A 14,106-nucleotide genomic window follows, 5' to 3' on the forward strand; every position below is an offset into this window, starting at 1 on the left:
TCGTCCCCCTCGGTGATTTCAAATTGGTCATTTCGTCACCCTTTTGAGGTGACACCGTACATTACTATCTATGTGCATGACTGAGTTGAATGTGATGAAAGTAATTTATTTAAATAAATATAAGACAACTAAGGAGAACGTTGGTCTACGGATCACTGGTCGACAGTTCGATCCCCGGGCAGGGCATATGTTCTCCGTGACGATTTGATAAAAGGCATTGTGTCTGAAATCATTTGTCCTCCACCTCTGATAATTCATGTGGAGAAGTTGGTAGTTACTTGTGGAGGGAGAACTAGTTTGTACCGGTACAGAATCCAGGAACACTTGTTAGGTTAACTGCCCGCCGTTACATGATTGAAATACTGTTGAAAAACGGCATTAGACCCAAAACAAACAAACAAAAGAGGTAATCCAAAAGCATAAAAAACAATTGTCTTTATTCCAGATTCCCAAATGAGTGTTACCCTTTTGTTGTTTTTTTTTTTTTGTTTTTTTTGCTGTTTTAAAATAGTTTTGATAAAGTTTATGTATATTTTGGTTACCTAAGGAACAGTTATACTGTTTAACAATTACTGAAATGCTTTATTATGCAATCTATTAATATTTTACACACAAAATTTTTTTTACATAGATTTTGAAATTTGAAAATATTCCCACAAGAGCATTATCCCAATTCCACTGGTTTTGGTGGCATTCCCAAAATGATGAAGAAAAGGCCTGATAGTAATTTATTTACATAACTGTAAATGTCTGCGCATATATATAAACAGATGGAGAAAGAATAATATACAATAAATTTACATATATATGTATGTAACAATAGATGTATTTACAATAAATTACTTATCAAATATTCCCGAATATATGGATTTACTTCATGGAAAGATAATATCAATCAGGGCTCCGGAAATTTTGATAACTCAATCGGTCCGAAACGAAAATCCTGACATCGGCGCTACCCCACCCACCGCATTCCCAATATTACATATTTTGTAAAACGTGATAGGGTAAAGAAATAAGCATGTCATGCATTAAAACTGTGTTACCAGTCACCGCGCGTTACCATACAATGAAGACAGTTATTCAGTGTTATGTGTGATCGTTACTTTGTTTAAATTTCGATGTTTTTCCGAGATAATACCAGGCATTGACACCGTGTGCGTAACTAGTCTAAAAGCCAACGCACGTGACTTCAATACCGTATACACGGCAGATACTTTGTGATGTTTCCTCATTCTTTGACGGAATTCTATAAAATACAATGCGTCAAAGTGAGTTACACGACACATTTTTTCTGCTAAACAGCCTCAGTATTTAAAGAATACTCTGCCGCGGACCGAATGTGTTCGTTATTTGAACGCTGAGATCGAATTTCCCGCATGTTTAGTACCAAAACGTCACGCGGGTTGGCCATGGATATTTCATTTCACTTACGTTGTACTTCAATAAGCAACTATATTTTATAAAGTTATATGTTCTCTTCTGATGTAAACAAAATTTCATTTTGAAACGTTTTTTAAAAGACCGATTTGATAAACAGTGCCACTCCGGTTTTCTTTATCATTCGTGGTTGCCCGTCCATTTTTTTCTTTTTTGTACAGTCGGGTTGCAAAGACGATTTTCTGCATTTGTTTCAACTGGAGCCCCAACAAATGAATCATGTAATTTTTTCAAATCAAGTAATTATAAAAATTATTTTTTATCGGTTTTCCGTGTGATGTCTCATTAAATCAAAGACCTATAATGTACAATTATAACTCTTTGATTAAATTCAGCGACCATTTGTTTGTTACCGTGATCAAACATAGCCTTTTGAAATAAACCATCCGTCGGATTCTAAATAAAAGAAGTGGATCCCCGTCGAAATGATTAGGATCCAGTCAGAAACGTTAGGAAACCAGTCAAAAAATGTTTAATACACTGCAGTCGGCTGTCTGCAAACATTGAAGGATGTGCCGCGCGAGCACTGATTGCGTCAGCCGCTAATTACGGACCGATTATCAAAGTGACAATCAGACCGATTGACACGTTTATTGATTATCTGAAGGTGCGACCAACAATTTCCTACTTGGCAGGTGATCGTGTATTGAGATATAAGACCGAAATTTATACTTTTCTCCATTTTTACGGGACCGATTTTTTTCGTTTTTTCACTTCACGAATCGGTCTGAAAAGTCAAAAATCGGTCCAAAACCGACAAACCGGCAAATTTCCGAAGCCCTGATATCAATATACATGTATAATGAATAATAATATACTCTAGAAATATAATAAGCCTAATCAATTTGAGCAAGTGAATGGATAACGACGTGGAAACAGTAATAAACCTACACTATTGTTGTTTATTTTGTGTTATAAGTAGTTGCATTACTTCATGTTTTTTTAATTGTGACATAAATACCATAACGTCATAATAACGTTAGTGCTGAATAGTTTAATTTGTGTATTTTTATCTTGTTTTTTTTTTGTGAATATTTTTTGAGATTCAGAGTTCAACTTTTGTTTTCTCTCAGAGATATTTATACAGCATACATGCTTGGTGTGAAATTTCAACATGTAACAACACACACCTGATTCCAAAAACTGACCGAATTAATTGCTCTCTTGCAATTCATGCTGGGCATAATGGCCATTAAATTTCCATGTTATAGCTGTAAGCAGATAACTGATAAAAGTTGCCTGGAGTACCAAGTCGGCCCTTAAAGCAAGCTGGATAGTACCCAGCTGGATGGTACCTGGGTAGAAACTCCAACCTTCCTAAAGCAAGCTGGATGGTACCCAGCTGGATGGTACCTGGGTAGAAACTCCAACCTTCCTAAAGCAAGCTGGATGGTACCCAGCTGGATGGTACCTGGGTAGAAATACTAAACTTGTCTTCACCAAGCAGGCTAGATTGCACCTGGGTAGAAACATCCACTTCCTCAAGCCAGTGCGATGGCACCTGGATAGAAACACAGTCTTCCTCAAGCTATCTGGATGGCTTCCTCACATGAAGAACCAAGTAGGTTTTGAACCAAAAGGAGCGAGGAGAGCTATTTGATTTTCTGTAATAACTCCCAATACAGTTTGCTTATTGATAAATTTCAACTTTGAAATGAGTTCTGTTATAATTGATAATTTCTGCTATAGATGAAGTCCATATGGGTCTTTAATAGGTTCCAACTATTCTGTGTAAGGATATTTCAGCAGCAGCTATTATCTTTTTGTAGCCTCTAATGAGGTAATGGTATCTCTATAGTATAATTCAGACATACGGTTTTGTTTGCCAATCTCTCAATCTGTCTTCTTTGTCAGAATTTGTTAAGGCATTGGACATGATGTACAGGAAACATTGAATTGTTGGCTTATAATATTGTTTTTAAGAAAACAATAAAACATATTGGCCTTTTTACACAAAATTTTATGTAAACATAGATATTGTTGCTAATCAATGACCTTGACCTTTTGAATCATAAGTGTAGTTTTGTAGTAACATTGACCTTTAACTTGTATTGCAACTGCATTTATACAGTGACCTTGACTTGCAGTCTTCCTCTTCCTACATATATGTGTATATGCTATAACATGACTGTAAGTTTAGCTAAGTGAGAATTGAAGCCTAGATAATATTTAGTTTCATGTGACTGACCTTGACCTGAATTAGGTAAGTTCTAATTATATCTGATAGGCCATGGCCTTGATGTATTAATTACAGCTTACTTAACACTTTTTACCTTTATGAACACATGATAGATATTTTAGTGACCTTGACTTTAATTCAAAGACAACCCTAAAATGTGTATATACTTAGTTTACCTTGACCTTCATTTATTTGTAATCTACAAATATGTTTACAAAATTTATTTATTTATTTGGGTTTTACAGCGCACCAACACAGTATAGGTTATATGACGCCAAACAGGACTACAAATTGAAACATTGTAAGAAAAAATGGTTATCAGAGGAAAAGAACAACTAGTATTACATAACAGATCAGTTTCAATATGAGATTGGAATGTAGTAATTTTTTGTAAAGAAGATTCACCACAGTCATTTTTGTCAAAAATAAATCATTGTTTATTTCTTCCATTATGATAAAATGTAGATAGAACATTCTGAGATACAAATTTGATAAATGCAAGCATTTGAATTTCTGTATGATTGTTTTGATAAACTTCAGTTTCTGACATTTTAGTGTATGATGCAAAAGTGAACAATTATGATAAAGAAGGTATAAAATGTTGTGGAAGAGTGGGACTGAGCTAAGTCGAGATAGTGGTAATACTGACTGAAGAGGAACCTTAACCCTTACCCTGCTAAATTTCTATAATGAACTTGTCCATCTTTCAATTTGGACAGTACCATTAAAGGGGTAACTGGACTATATAAACCACAAGAGGTTTTCAAATATTTTAAACATAGTGCAGATCAGGGACCCTTTTTTTGAAATTGTCATAAAAGTACTGAACTGTTTCATTTGAAAATTTCCACAAAAGTAGATTATGTCCTTTTGAACAGTTCCATAAAAATATCTTTTTTGCAAATTCCTGCAAAAAGTGCTGTTTACCAAAAAGATACTGACTGAATGGCAAACAGTGCAGATCATGGGGATGTGTAGGCTGATCATGAGCTACACTGGTTGCATTTAAGGCAGAATCAGTCATGTCCAGCATGATAAGGGATAACAAAAACAAGTTTGTTTACTGGCCTTGGCTCCAAGGTATAAGGTCACGCATGAAGATTTCTTTAGATTTTGAAATAAATGTTTAGAGATGATCAGCATAAGATGAGTGCAGTTTTAGCTGTTGGAAGTATGTACTCTGAATACTGAGAAAGCTTGAAGGCTACGGACGAGAACTCCGTTCACCTTGTTGAAAAATTAAATGTTTCCTGAGCGTTACATGAAGCAGACAGAGCTTGGGTCTAGTTTAAATTGCCATTGTATCTTCATTTTTCATGCACTTTAGCAACAGTCTCAAAATAACAGCAACAACATCTTGTTAATAAAGAATATAGACTTACAAATGTATTTATAATCTATTTTAAACTCTGCCAGCTACCACTTTAGTTCATTTATTTTCTATTTCCAGGATGGTGCTGCAGTAAAGAGAGGAAAACTTTGATGGCTGTGCTGATCATTAGGGTATGTAGATATACTATAAAATATGTTTTGGCAGTTTTATATAAAGAAAAAAAGTCGTTCCATATGGTGGCAATATCTTAATTTTGTTTATCAGCACACGCCAATTACGCAGCAAAGTTTCTCAACAAAATTTAAATCTATTGAAGATGGCAAAAGCTTATTAATCCCCGCCATAAGTGGTGGGGGGTTACAGGAATGGTCTCCGTCTGTCCTTCTGTCCTTCCATCTTCCGTCCTTCCGTAACATTTTGTGTCCGCTCTGTATCTCCTAAACCCCTTGAAGGATTTTCATGAAACTTGGGTAAAATGATCGCCTCATCAAGATGATGTGCAGAACCTATGAGTCAGCCATGTCGGTTCAAGGTCAAGGTCACAACTCAGGGTCAAAGGTCTGAGCCTTCCATTTCGTGTCCGCTCTGTATCTCCTAAACCCCTTGAAGGATAATCATGAAACTTGAAACAAAAAATGATCACCTCATCAAGACGATGTGCAGAACCCATGAGTCAGCCATGTCGGCTCAAGGTCAAGGTCACAACTCAAGGTCAAAGGTTTGAGGCTACCATTTTGTTTCTGCTCTATATCTCTTAAACCTCTTGAAGGATAATTATGAAACTTGGATTAAATGATCACCTCAACAAGACGATGTGCAGAAATTATGAGTCAGCCATGTCGGCTCAAGGTCAAGGTCACAACCCATGGTCAAAGGTTTGAGCCTTCCATTTTGTATCCGCTCTGTATCTCCTAAACCCCTTGAAGGATTTTCATCAAACTTGGGTCAAATGATCACCTCATCAAGATGATGTGCAGAATTGATGAGTCAGCCATGCCGGCTCAAGGGCAAGGTCACAACTTAGTGTCAAAGGTTTGAGCCTTCCATTTTGTGTTCATTCTGTATCTCCTAAACCCCTTGAAGGATTTACATTAAACTTGGGTCAAATGATCACCTCATCAAGAACTCATGAGTCAGCCATGTCAACTCAAGGTCAAGGTCACAACTCAAGGTCAAAGGTTTGAGCTCTGTATCTCCTAAACCCTTGTAGGATTTTCATGAAATTTGGGTCAAATGATCACCTCATCTAGACGATGTGCAGAATACCTGGGTCAGCCATGTCAGTTCAAGGTCAAGGTCACAGCTCAAGGTCAAAGGTTTACCCTTTCACTATCCATACCAGTGGCGGGGGATTTAGCTGTCTTTCAGACTGCCTTGTTGATTAAATCAGGCAATGGTCATCATGTTTAAACTAATCTTATTCTTTTATTGTTTGTTTGTTTCTGGTTTAGTGCCATTTTTCAGCAATATTTTAGTTATACAGTGAGCTGTGATATATAGGTTTGCACTGTTTCTATGTAGAACTCCCTGTTGAGATAAGTTTATATGACTAATTTAAGAAAAATCTTAGTGTTTTTCCTACCTTTTTCTGGGTCAGCCTTTTGTGATGAAGTCTGACAGATACAGAAAAACTCCTGAAAGGGACAGCCTTTGGACCATTCAAATTGTCCAGATTAGGGAGGTATCTTGTTTAGAGGGGTTAAGCATCTTGTCAAAAGTGTAGTTATTATATGGAAACTGCAACAAAATGTTCTAGTACCTCTTCTAGCATATTTATATGAGTTCTTGTCTGTAATTATTTAATTAATCTGAGTATGATAAAATATCAAAATCATTTTTAAAGGGCAAACATACTCAAATTCAAATCATATAATGAGACTCATTTCAAATATGAGACATTCCATAAAACAGCTGATTTTAAACCATCAAACTTTTTAGTATAAAAAAAGAAGAAAGAATGGAAATTTTAACATATTAGATTTTTTAAGATTTTCCAATTATTTTATGTTCGATATTATTTACTGATGATCAGTGTTTGAAAGCTGTCACTTGACAAAAATAATGAACAGTTTGCAAAGGTATTTTAAAGTGCTTTTACATCTTTATTTGGCAAAAGTTTTCTGGTATCTGGAATTAAGGGTGACTAGTTTTTGTGGGTTTGAGCCTCACTTGAGGTGTTGAATTCTTCATGTGAGGAAGCCATCCAGCTGGCTTACGGAAGGTCAGTGGTTCTACCCAGGTGCCCGCTTGTGATGAAATAATACACGGAGGGGCACCTGGGGTCTTCCTCCACCATTAAAGCTGGAAAGTCGCCATATGACCTCTCATGTGTTGGTGCGAAGTTAAATCCAACAAAAAAAATAAAAAATTATAGGATGTTGCTTTTGGAAAGAGATTGTGAAGCAACGTACATCTAGAGTTTTCAATGATAACAGCATTGATTTTGTTGTAGCTAATGTTTCAGAAATCATCAATGAAGAGAAAACATAACTGTATTTATCTTCATACTTTCCTTTCTATTTAATAAAAATGTCTGATGCTAGAATAAATAAAACAGTTGTTAGTTGTATTGAAGTACTGTGAGGAAAATTATCCTAATTGTATCAGATTTCCCTAAAAAGTTACTGCATTTTTTGTTGCACCATTGTAACATGATGAAAAGGCAGGTGAAATATTTATCTCGTTACCGCTTGTTTTTGAAAAAAAAGTATATTTTCATCCTTCAAAATGAGTAGGTCTTATTGTTTATAAGATAAAAATGTACAAGTATGTTGGAAGTCATACAAAAAATGCCTTCTTCAGGAAGAACTGCACATTATGCAGTATTGCAGCCAATTTCCTTTATTGTTATTTATAATGATTTTTTTTTTTGCAATTAAGAATTAAGTCTCTTGTTAAAGTTAACTTGCAAAGTGGCATGTAGACAAGATGACAAGATTTATGTAAAAACAAATTGGTCACATTTTTATAATGCGATACATATTTTTATGCCCCACTTCGAAGAAGGAGGGGTATATTGTTTTGCAGATGTCGGTCTGTCGGTCGGTTGGAATGTAGACCAATCCGTTTCCGGATGATAACTCAAGAACGCTTGGGCCTAGGATCATGAAAGTTGATAGGGAGGTTGGTCATGACCAGCAGATGACCCCTATTGTTTTTGAGGTCTCTATGTCAAAGGTCAAGGACACAGTGACCCTGAATAGTAAAACGGTTTCCGGATGATAACTCAAGAACACTTGGGCCTAGGATCATGAAAGTTGATAGGGAGGTTGGTAATGACCAGCAGATGACCCCTATTGATTTTGAGGTCAGTATGTTAAAGGTCAAGGTCACAGTGACCCTGAACAGTAAAACGGTTTCCGGATGATAACTCAAGAACGCTTAGGCCTAGGGTCATGAAAGTTGATAGGGAGGTTGGTCATGACCAGCAGATGACCCCTATTGATTTTGAGGTCAGTATGTCAAAGGTCAAGGTCACAGTGACCAGGAACAGTAAAATGGTTTCCAGGCAGTAACTCTAGAACGCTTAGGTCTAGTGTCAGGAAAATTGACAGTTAGGTTGGCCATGACCAGCAGATAACCCCTATTGATTTTGAGGTCATTAGGTCAAAGGTCAAGGTCACATTGGCCAGGAACAGTTTAAATGGTTTTTGATCTTCTTATCCAAAACCATAGGGCCTAGGGCTTTGATATTTGGTATGTAGCAAAATCTAGTGGTCCTCTACCAAGATTGTTCAGATTATTTCCCTGGGGTCAAATATGGCCCCACCCCGGGGGTCACATGGTTTATATATACTTATATAGGATAAAACTTTGAAAAACCTCTTGTCCAAAACCACAGGGTCTAGGGCTTTGATATTTTGTATATCATATACAAAATATCAAAGCCCTAGGCCCTGTGGTTTTGGATAAGAAGATCAAAAAGTATTCATCCTCTTTAGGGATAGCTCTAGCTTATTTTCTTTAAGTTCTAGCACCTATTAAAGATCTTAGAGGCAGTGAAAGAATTTCACTTCTGACAGGACTTGAACCTACAATGTCTGGATCAGGTTTGGGTGCTCTACCTTTGAACCAGGAGGTGCTCTATTAGTCCTTGAATTTTGTGAAAATGTCCTGGAAAAGTCCTTGAAAGTCCTTGAATTATTTCCATGGAAAAGAGTGGGAACCCTGTATATGACATCATCTAGTTGTCCTCTACTAAGATTGTTCAAATTATTCCCCTAGGGTCAAATATGGCTCCGCCCTGGGGGTCACATGGTTTACAATGACCTATATAGGGAAAAACTTTGAAAATCTTCTTGTCCAAGCACAAAGACTATGGCTTTGATATTTTGTAAAGTAGCATCATTTAGTGGTTCTCTACCAAGTTTGTTCAAATTATCCCTCTAGGGTCAAATATGGCCCCGCCCCAGGGGTCATATGGTTCATATAGACTTATATAGGGAAAAACTTAGAACCTTCATGTCAATAACTTACATCATTCAAATTTGGACCACATGTATAGTTTTGAGTGGCAAGATGAACCTTGACATGAGTTGACCTTGATCTTGACCTAGTGACCTACTTTCACATTTCTGTAGCTACAGCCTTCAAATTTGGACAACATGCATAGGTTTGTGTACCGAAAAAAACTTTGACCTTGATTTTGACCTAGTGACCTTCTTCCACATTTCTCAAGCTACAGCATTCAAAATTGAACCACAAGCATAGTTTTGTGTACTGAAATGGACTTTGATCTTGAGATTGACCTAGTGACCTACTTTCACACTTCTGAAGGTACAGGCTTCAAATTTGGACCACTTGCATAGTTTTGTGTTCCGAAATAAAATTTGACCTTGATTTTGACCTAGTGACCTGCTTTCACATTTCTCAAGCTACAGCCTTCAAATTTGAACCACATGCATAGTTTTGTGTACCGAAATGAACATTGATCTAGAGAATGACATGGTGACCTACTTTCACATTTCTGAAGCTACAGGCTTCAAATTTAGACTGCCTGCATATTTTTGTGTCCTGAATTGAAATTTGACATTGAGTTTTTACCTATTACCTACTTTCACACTTCTCAAGCTACAGCCTTCAGATTTGAAGCACATGCATAGTTCTTCTACTGAAATGACTTGACCTGTCTTAAATTTGAACATTCAAAATGTCAGTGGATGCGCAATCACTCTGTAATCTCACGTTATAATAGTTAAAGGCCCAAGGTCAATTAAACCCAGAATGGTAGACTTTTGTTAAAGTGAGAATAATTTCGTTCCTTGCAATTACCGAATGCATCAAGGGGGGCATTTCGTGTTCGACGAGCTCTTGTTTTTTACACATTACCAATTTCAAGACCTAGCATTTAATATCAGTAGAACAATAAATCAAGTAATAATGATAGAGTGATTGTTTGTTTTAGTGCTAAGAGGCCTGTAATAGCAAAATAAGCATAAATTGTTTTAACCTTGTATTAATCTGTCCAAGCTTGAAGTCTCAATGGACCATTTTCTCTCTCCTTTTGAAATGTTTGTCTGCAATAAGATAAAATGAGCGCCGCACCATGAGAAAATCAACAGAGTGCATTTGCGACCAGCATGGATCCAGACCAGCCTGTGCATCCGTGCAGTCTGGTCAGGATCCATGCTGTTCGCTTTCAAAGCCTATTGCAGTTAGAGAAACCGTTAGCGAACAGCATGGATCCTGACCAGACTGCACGGAAGCGCAGGCTGGTCTGGATCCATGCTGGTCACAAATGCACTATGTTGGTTTTCTCAAGGTGCAGCTCAAATGGCATACTGCTTAATTCCACTTACCTCTTTGTTCTCCAGTGCTTTTGTGTGTCTATGTTTCCAAGAATGTTGATCTATTCGTAGCATTAGTGCTGCTTTAATGGCATCCAGTCATGAACAAAAGCCGATTTCTAGTGGGTACGAAGCATGAAATCTGTCAATCTCATAACTTGTTCTTTTGCTTTCAAACAAGGAAACTGAAGACACATTTATTATAAAGGTTATTTGGGAATTATAGGAGAATTATTTATGCAATTATTGGTATAGTGGAAATGCACTTTTATGGATATAATTTAGGGGTAGTTAGAAATTATCTTGATAAATATTTATCTAGATTTTCCAGTAGTTTCTAGGAAGATGAAAAAATACAAGAAATTCTTGCTGTTGTTTACCTTTTAATAAAGGTCTAGACGTTTTTTCAGTATGTCAGTTCCAGTGCTTTTTTTTTAAACAAAAAATACATTGATATTATATCATCGTTAATTTGTCTAGTGTCTTGTCTACAGTCAATCCATCTTATGCCCCAGTCTGAAGTTGGAAGTCTCAATGGAAATAGAGGGTGAACATATTGTTCAGTGGACTGTGTTTCATTTTGTTATTCTTTGATCTGATGATAAAGTGCTTGTTGGGGATAAAAAACAATTATTTGCCATGGAGATGGACTCTGCTGGATATTGGTGATACTGTAAATGCGAAGTTTGGGAAAAGGTTATGTTTGGTTACAAATGGGGTCTTCCAGTTTAAAGGGAAGCAAATAAGGAGTAATCTTGAGAGAACAAGATGAAATGGTGTCCAGTTGCAAGATATCAAAATCAAGGTAAACAATGAATAGGTCAGGGTTAAGTCAATTAACAAGGTCCTATGACAATGACATTCAGTTTTTACACTAGCAAAATTTTTGGAAATTAGGCAAAAGTCACATACTTTTTTCCAAATGCAATCTCTAAATTTTCCATAGTTAAATTGTACTCTTAACAATTTTATGACTTTCTGATTTAAAAGCTTTTACTTGAATTATTTATTTTAATTAAGAAGCAAAAGAAATTAGTCTTCATAGTCTATGATAAAATTTTTGTTAAGTCTTTAGGCCTAGTTAAGATAAAAGGTGGAAATCAGATAGACACTATATGACAAATACAATCTTTTTCTTCTTGAGCCCACCGGCTTAGCCCAGTAGGTAGAGCGTTGGTCTACACATCACGGGGTCGTGAGTTCGATCCCTGGGCGGGGCGTATGTTCTCTGTGACAATTTGATAAAAGACATTGTGTCTGGAATCATTCGTCCTATACTTGCAGAGAACAGGTTTGTACTGGTACAGAATCCAGGAACACTGGTTAGGTTAACTGCCTGCCATTACATGACTGAAATACTGTTGAAAAATGGCGTTAAACCCAAAACAAACAAACAAATTTTTCTTCTTGATGGAAGCAGCAAGTTTTGGCACAGTTTACAGAAAGATTATGTTGTTTTGATGAACTTATTGATGCAAACTGGTTACAGGTGATTATAGTCCTGGTGTGTTTTGGCACATTAAGCTATAAAATCTCAAAATTATCAGCATTTTTTTGAAATTAAAATCTTTCTGTGTGATAAAGTGATAGCTTTAGTCTCATATTTATTTTCAAGAAATAATTAGAAAAAATAATTTACAAGTTTTAATGAAAGATGAGTCAATTTGAACCTGTTTTTCAAGAGAAATAAAATATTAAAAATCTATATTTGACATTTTATCTCTGAGAATGATAATAATGTTGAAACGCTTACTTTGTTTCTTGGCAAGTAATTCTAATTCCAATTTTTGTGTCCTTAACTTGAATGATAAGAATTTTCTGGAATCTGGATACAAAATACACATTTGAGGATTGGGAGAAGTTTTGAACTGGACTGTTCAAAGAATAGGTAGAGCTATTGGAATAACCTACGTGTTGGCTTCCGCGTTGGCGTCCGTGTCGGCGTCTCGATTTGGTTAAGTTTTTGTATGCAGGCTGGTATCTCAGTAACCACTTATGGGAATGGAAACTTCACAGTGATAAACTGACTTGCATTGCACAGGTTCCATAACTCCATTTTGCTTTTTTACAAAATTATGCCCCATTTCGACTTAGAAATTTTTGGATAAGGTTTTATATGTAAGCTCAGTACCCAGAAATGGGAAATGATTGAAACTTCACACACTTTTTCACTGTGATGATTACATACACTGCACAGGTTTCATAACTCTACTTTGCGTGTTTAGCTCCACTATTTGGAGAATAGGGGTGCTATTCTACTCGCCCCGGCGTTGGCGTGAGCTTTCTTGGTTAAAAGTTTATCGGCAACCTTTGTTTTTCTTTATTACTATTACTTATATCTTACTGTAACTTCACATTAACATTGTTCAGCATGCAAACAAAGTATATGCAGGGGCTTGGCCCATTATACCCATGGTCAAAGTCACCAAGGTGTTACACTTAGCTGATTTTTAAGGTTAAAGTTTTTCGGCAATCTTTGTTTTTCTGTCATATCTTTGTTACTATTGCTTATATCTTACTGTAAGTTCACATAAACATTGTCCAGCATACAAAGTATGTGCAGGGGCTGGGCCCATTATACCCAAGGTCAAGGTCACCAAGTTGTTATACTTGGAATTATTTTCATGTTAAATTTTTTCGAAAGTTTCGTTTATAGACATATCTTTTGTACTTTAAAAGATAATTACTTGAAGTTAAAATTATTTCTTTATAATCATCATCTGCATGTGTGGTTACAATCCCCATAACTCTAATTGTATTTTTTACAGAATTATGCCCCTTTTATACTTAAAGTTTTTTGGCAATCTTCGCTTTCTTAATATAACTTTAATACAATATAAGATAATGACTTGATGTATCTTCCTTTTAAAGTAGAGGTCTCTTATTGAGACATAAATTCATTTTACTGTCAAATCGCCAAATAGTGGCGCACACTGTCTCTTGTTACAAAATTATAATAATGCTCCTTCTCCGACATAGCAGTTTTTGGTTAAATTTTGTATGTAAGCTACCAGGTATCTCAGAACCTACTAATGAGAATGGTTTGAAACTTCACACACTTGTTCACTGTGATGATCTGAAACACAGTGTACATTTTCCATAACCCTGTTTTGCAACTGTACAAAATTATGCCCCCTTTTCGACTTTAATATTAATTCAGTTGACAAGGCTGTTGAATAGTAGTTCTCCAACAGCTTTTGTTCTATCTGATGCGTAAATTAAGTGTTCAGAATTATATGTTTTGAAGCAGCTAGTAAACCAGAATAATACTTACAAATTACCATATTATTGTTTTGATGATAATGATAATAGGGTACTACACTTACGTTTTGAGGTGAGCAGTGTTTTTGTACTTTTAATAATGGAAT

The 14,106-nt window shown here is 36.0% G+C and overlaps 1 protein-coding gene across 4 annotated transcripts in view; it reads left to right on the plus strand.

Moving 5' to 3' along the window:
- The window catches only part of LOC123524117 (heparan sulfate glucosamine 3-O-sulfotransferase 5-like), a 257,617-nt gene that overhangs the window by 91,475 nt on the left and 152,036 nt on the right, over nucleotides 1-14,106 (plus strand). For 2 of the 4 annotated variants that reach the window (XM_045302060.2, XM_053539223.1), the window contains one exon: nucleotides 5,070-5,122. The exons of the other annotated variants lie outside the window; for them this stretch is intronic. The gene's annotated coding sequence lies outside the window, so the exon portion shown is untranslated. The remainder of the gene's footprint in view (nucleotides 1-5,069; nucleotides 5,123-14,106) is intronic. 4 annotated transcript variants of the gene reach the window in all.

This window comes from Mercenaria mercenaria, chromosome 3, assembly GCF_021730395.1.
Source record: "Mercenaria mercenaria strain notata chromosome 3, MADL_Memer_1, whole genome shotgun sequence".
In the NCBI taxonomy this organism is placed as follows: domain Eukaryota; kingdom Metazoa; phylum Mollusca; class Bivalvia; order Venerida; family Veneridae; genus Mercenaria; species Mercenaria mercenaria.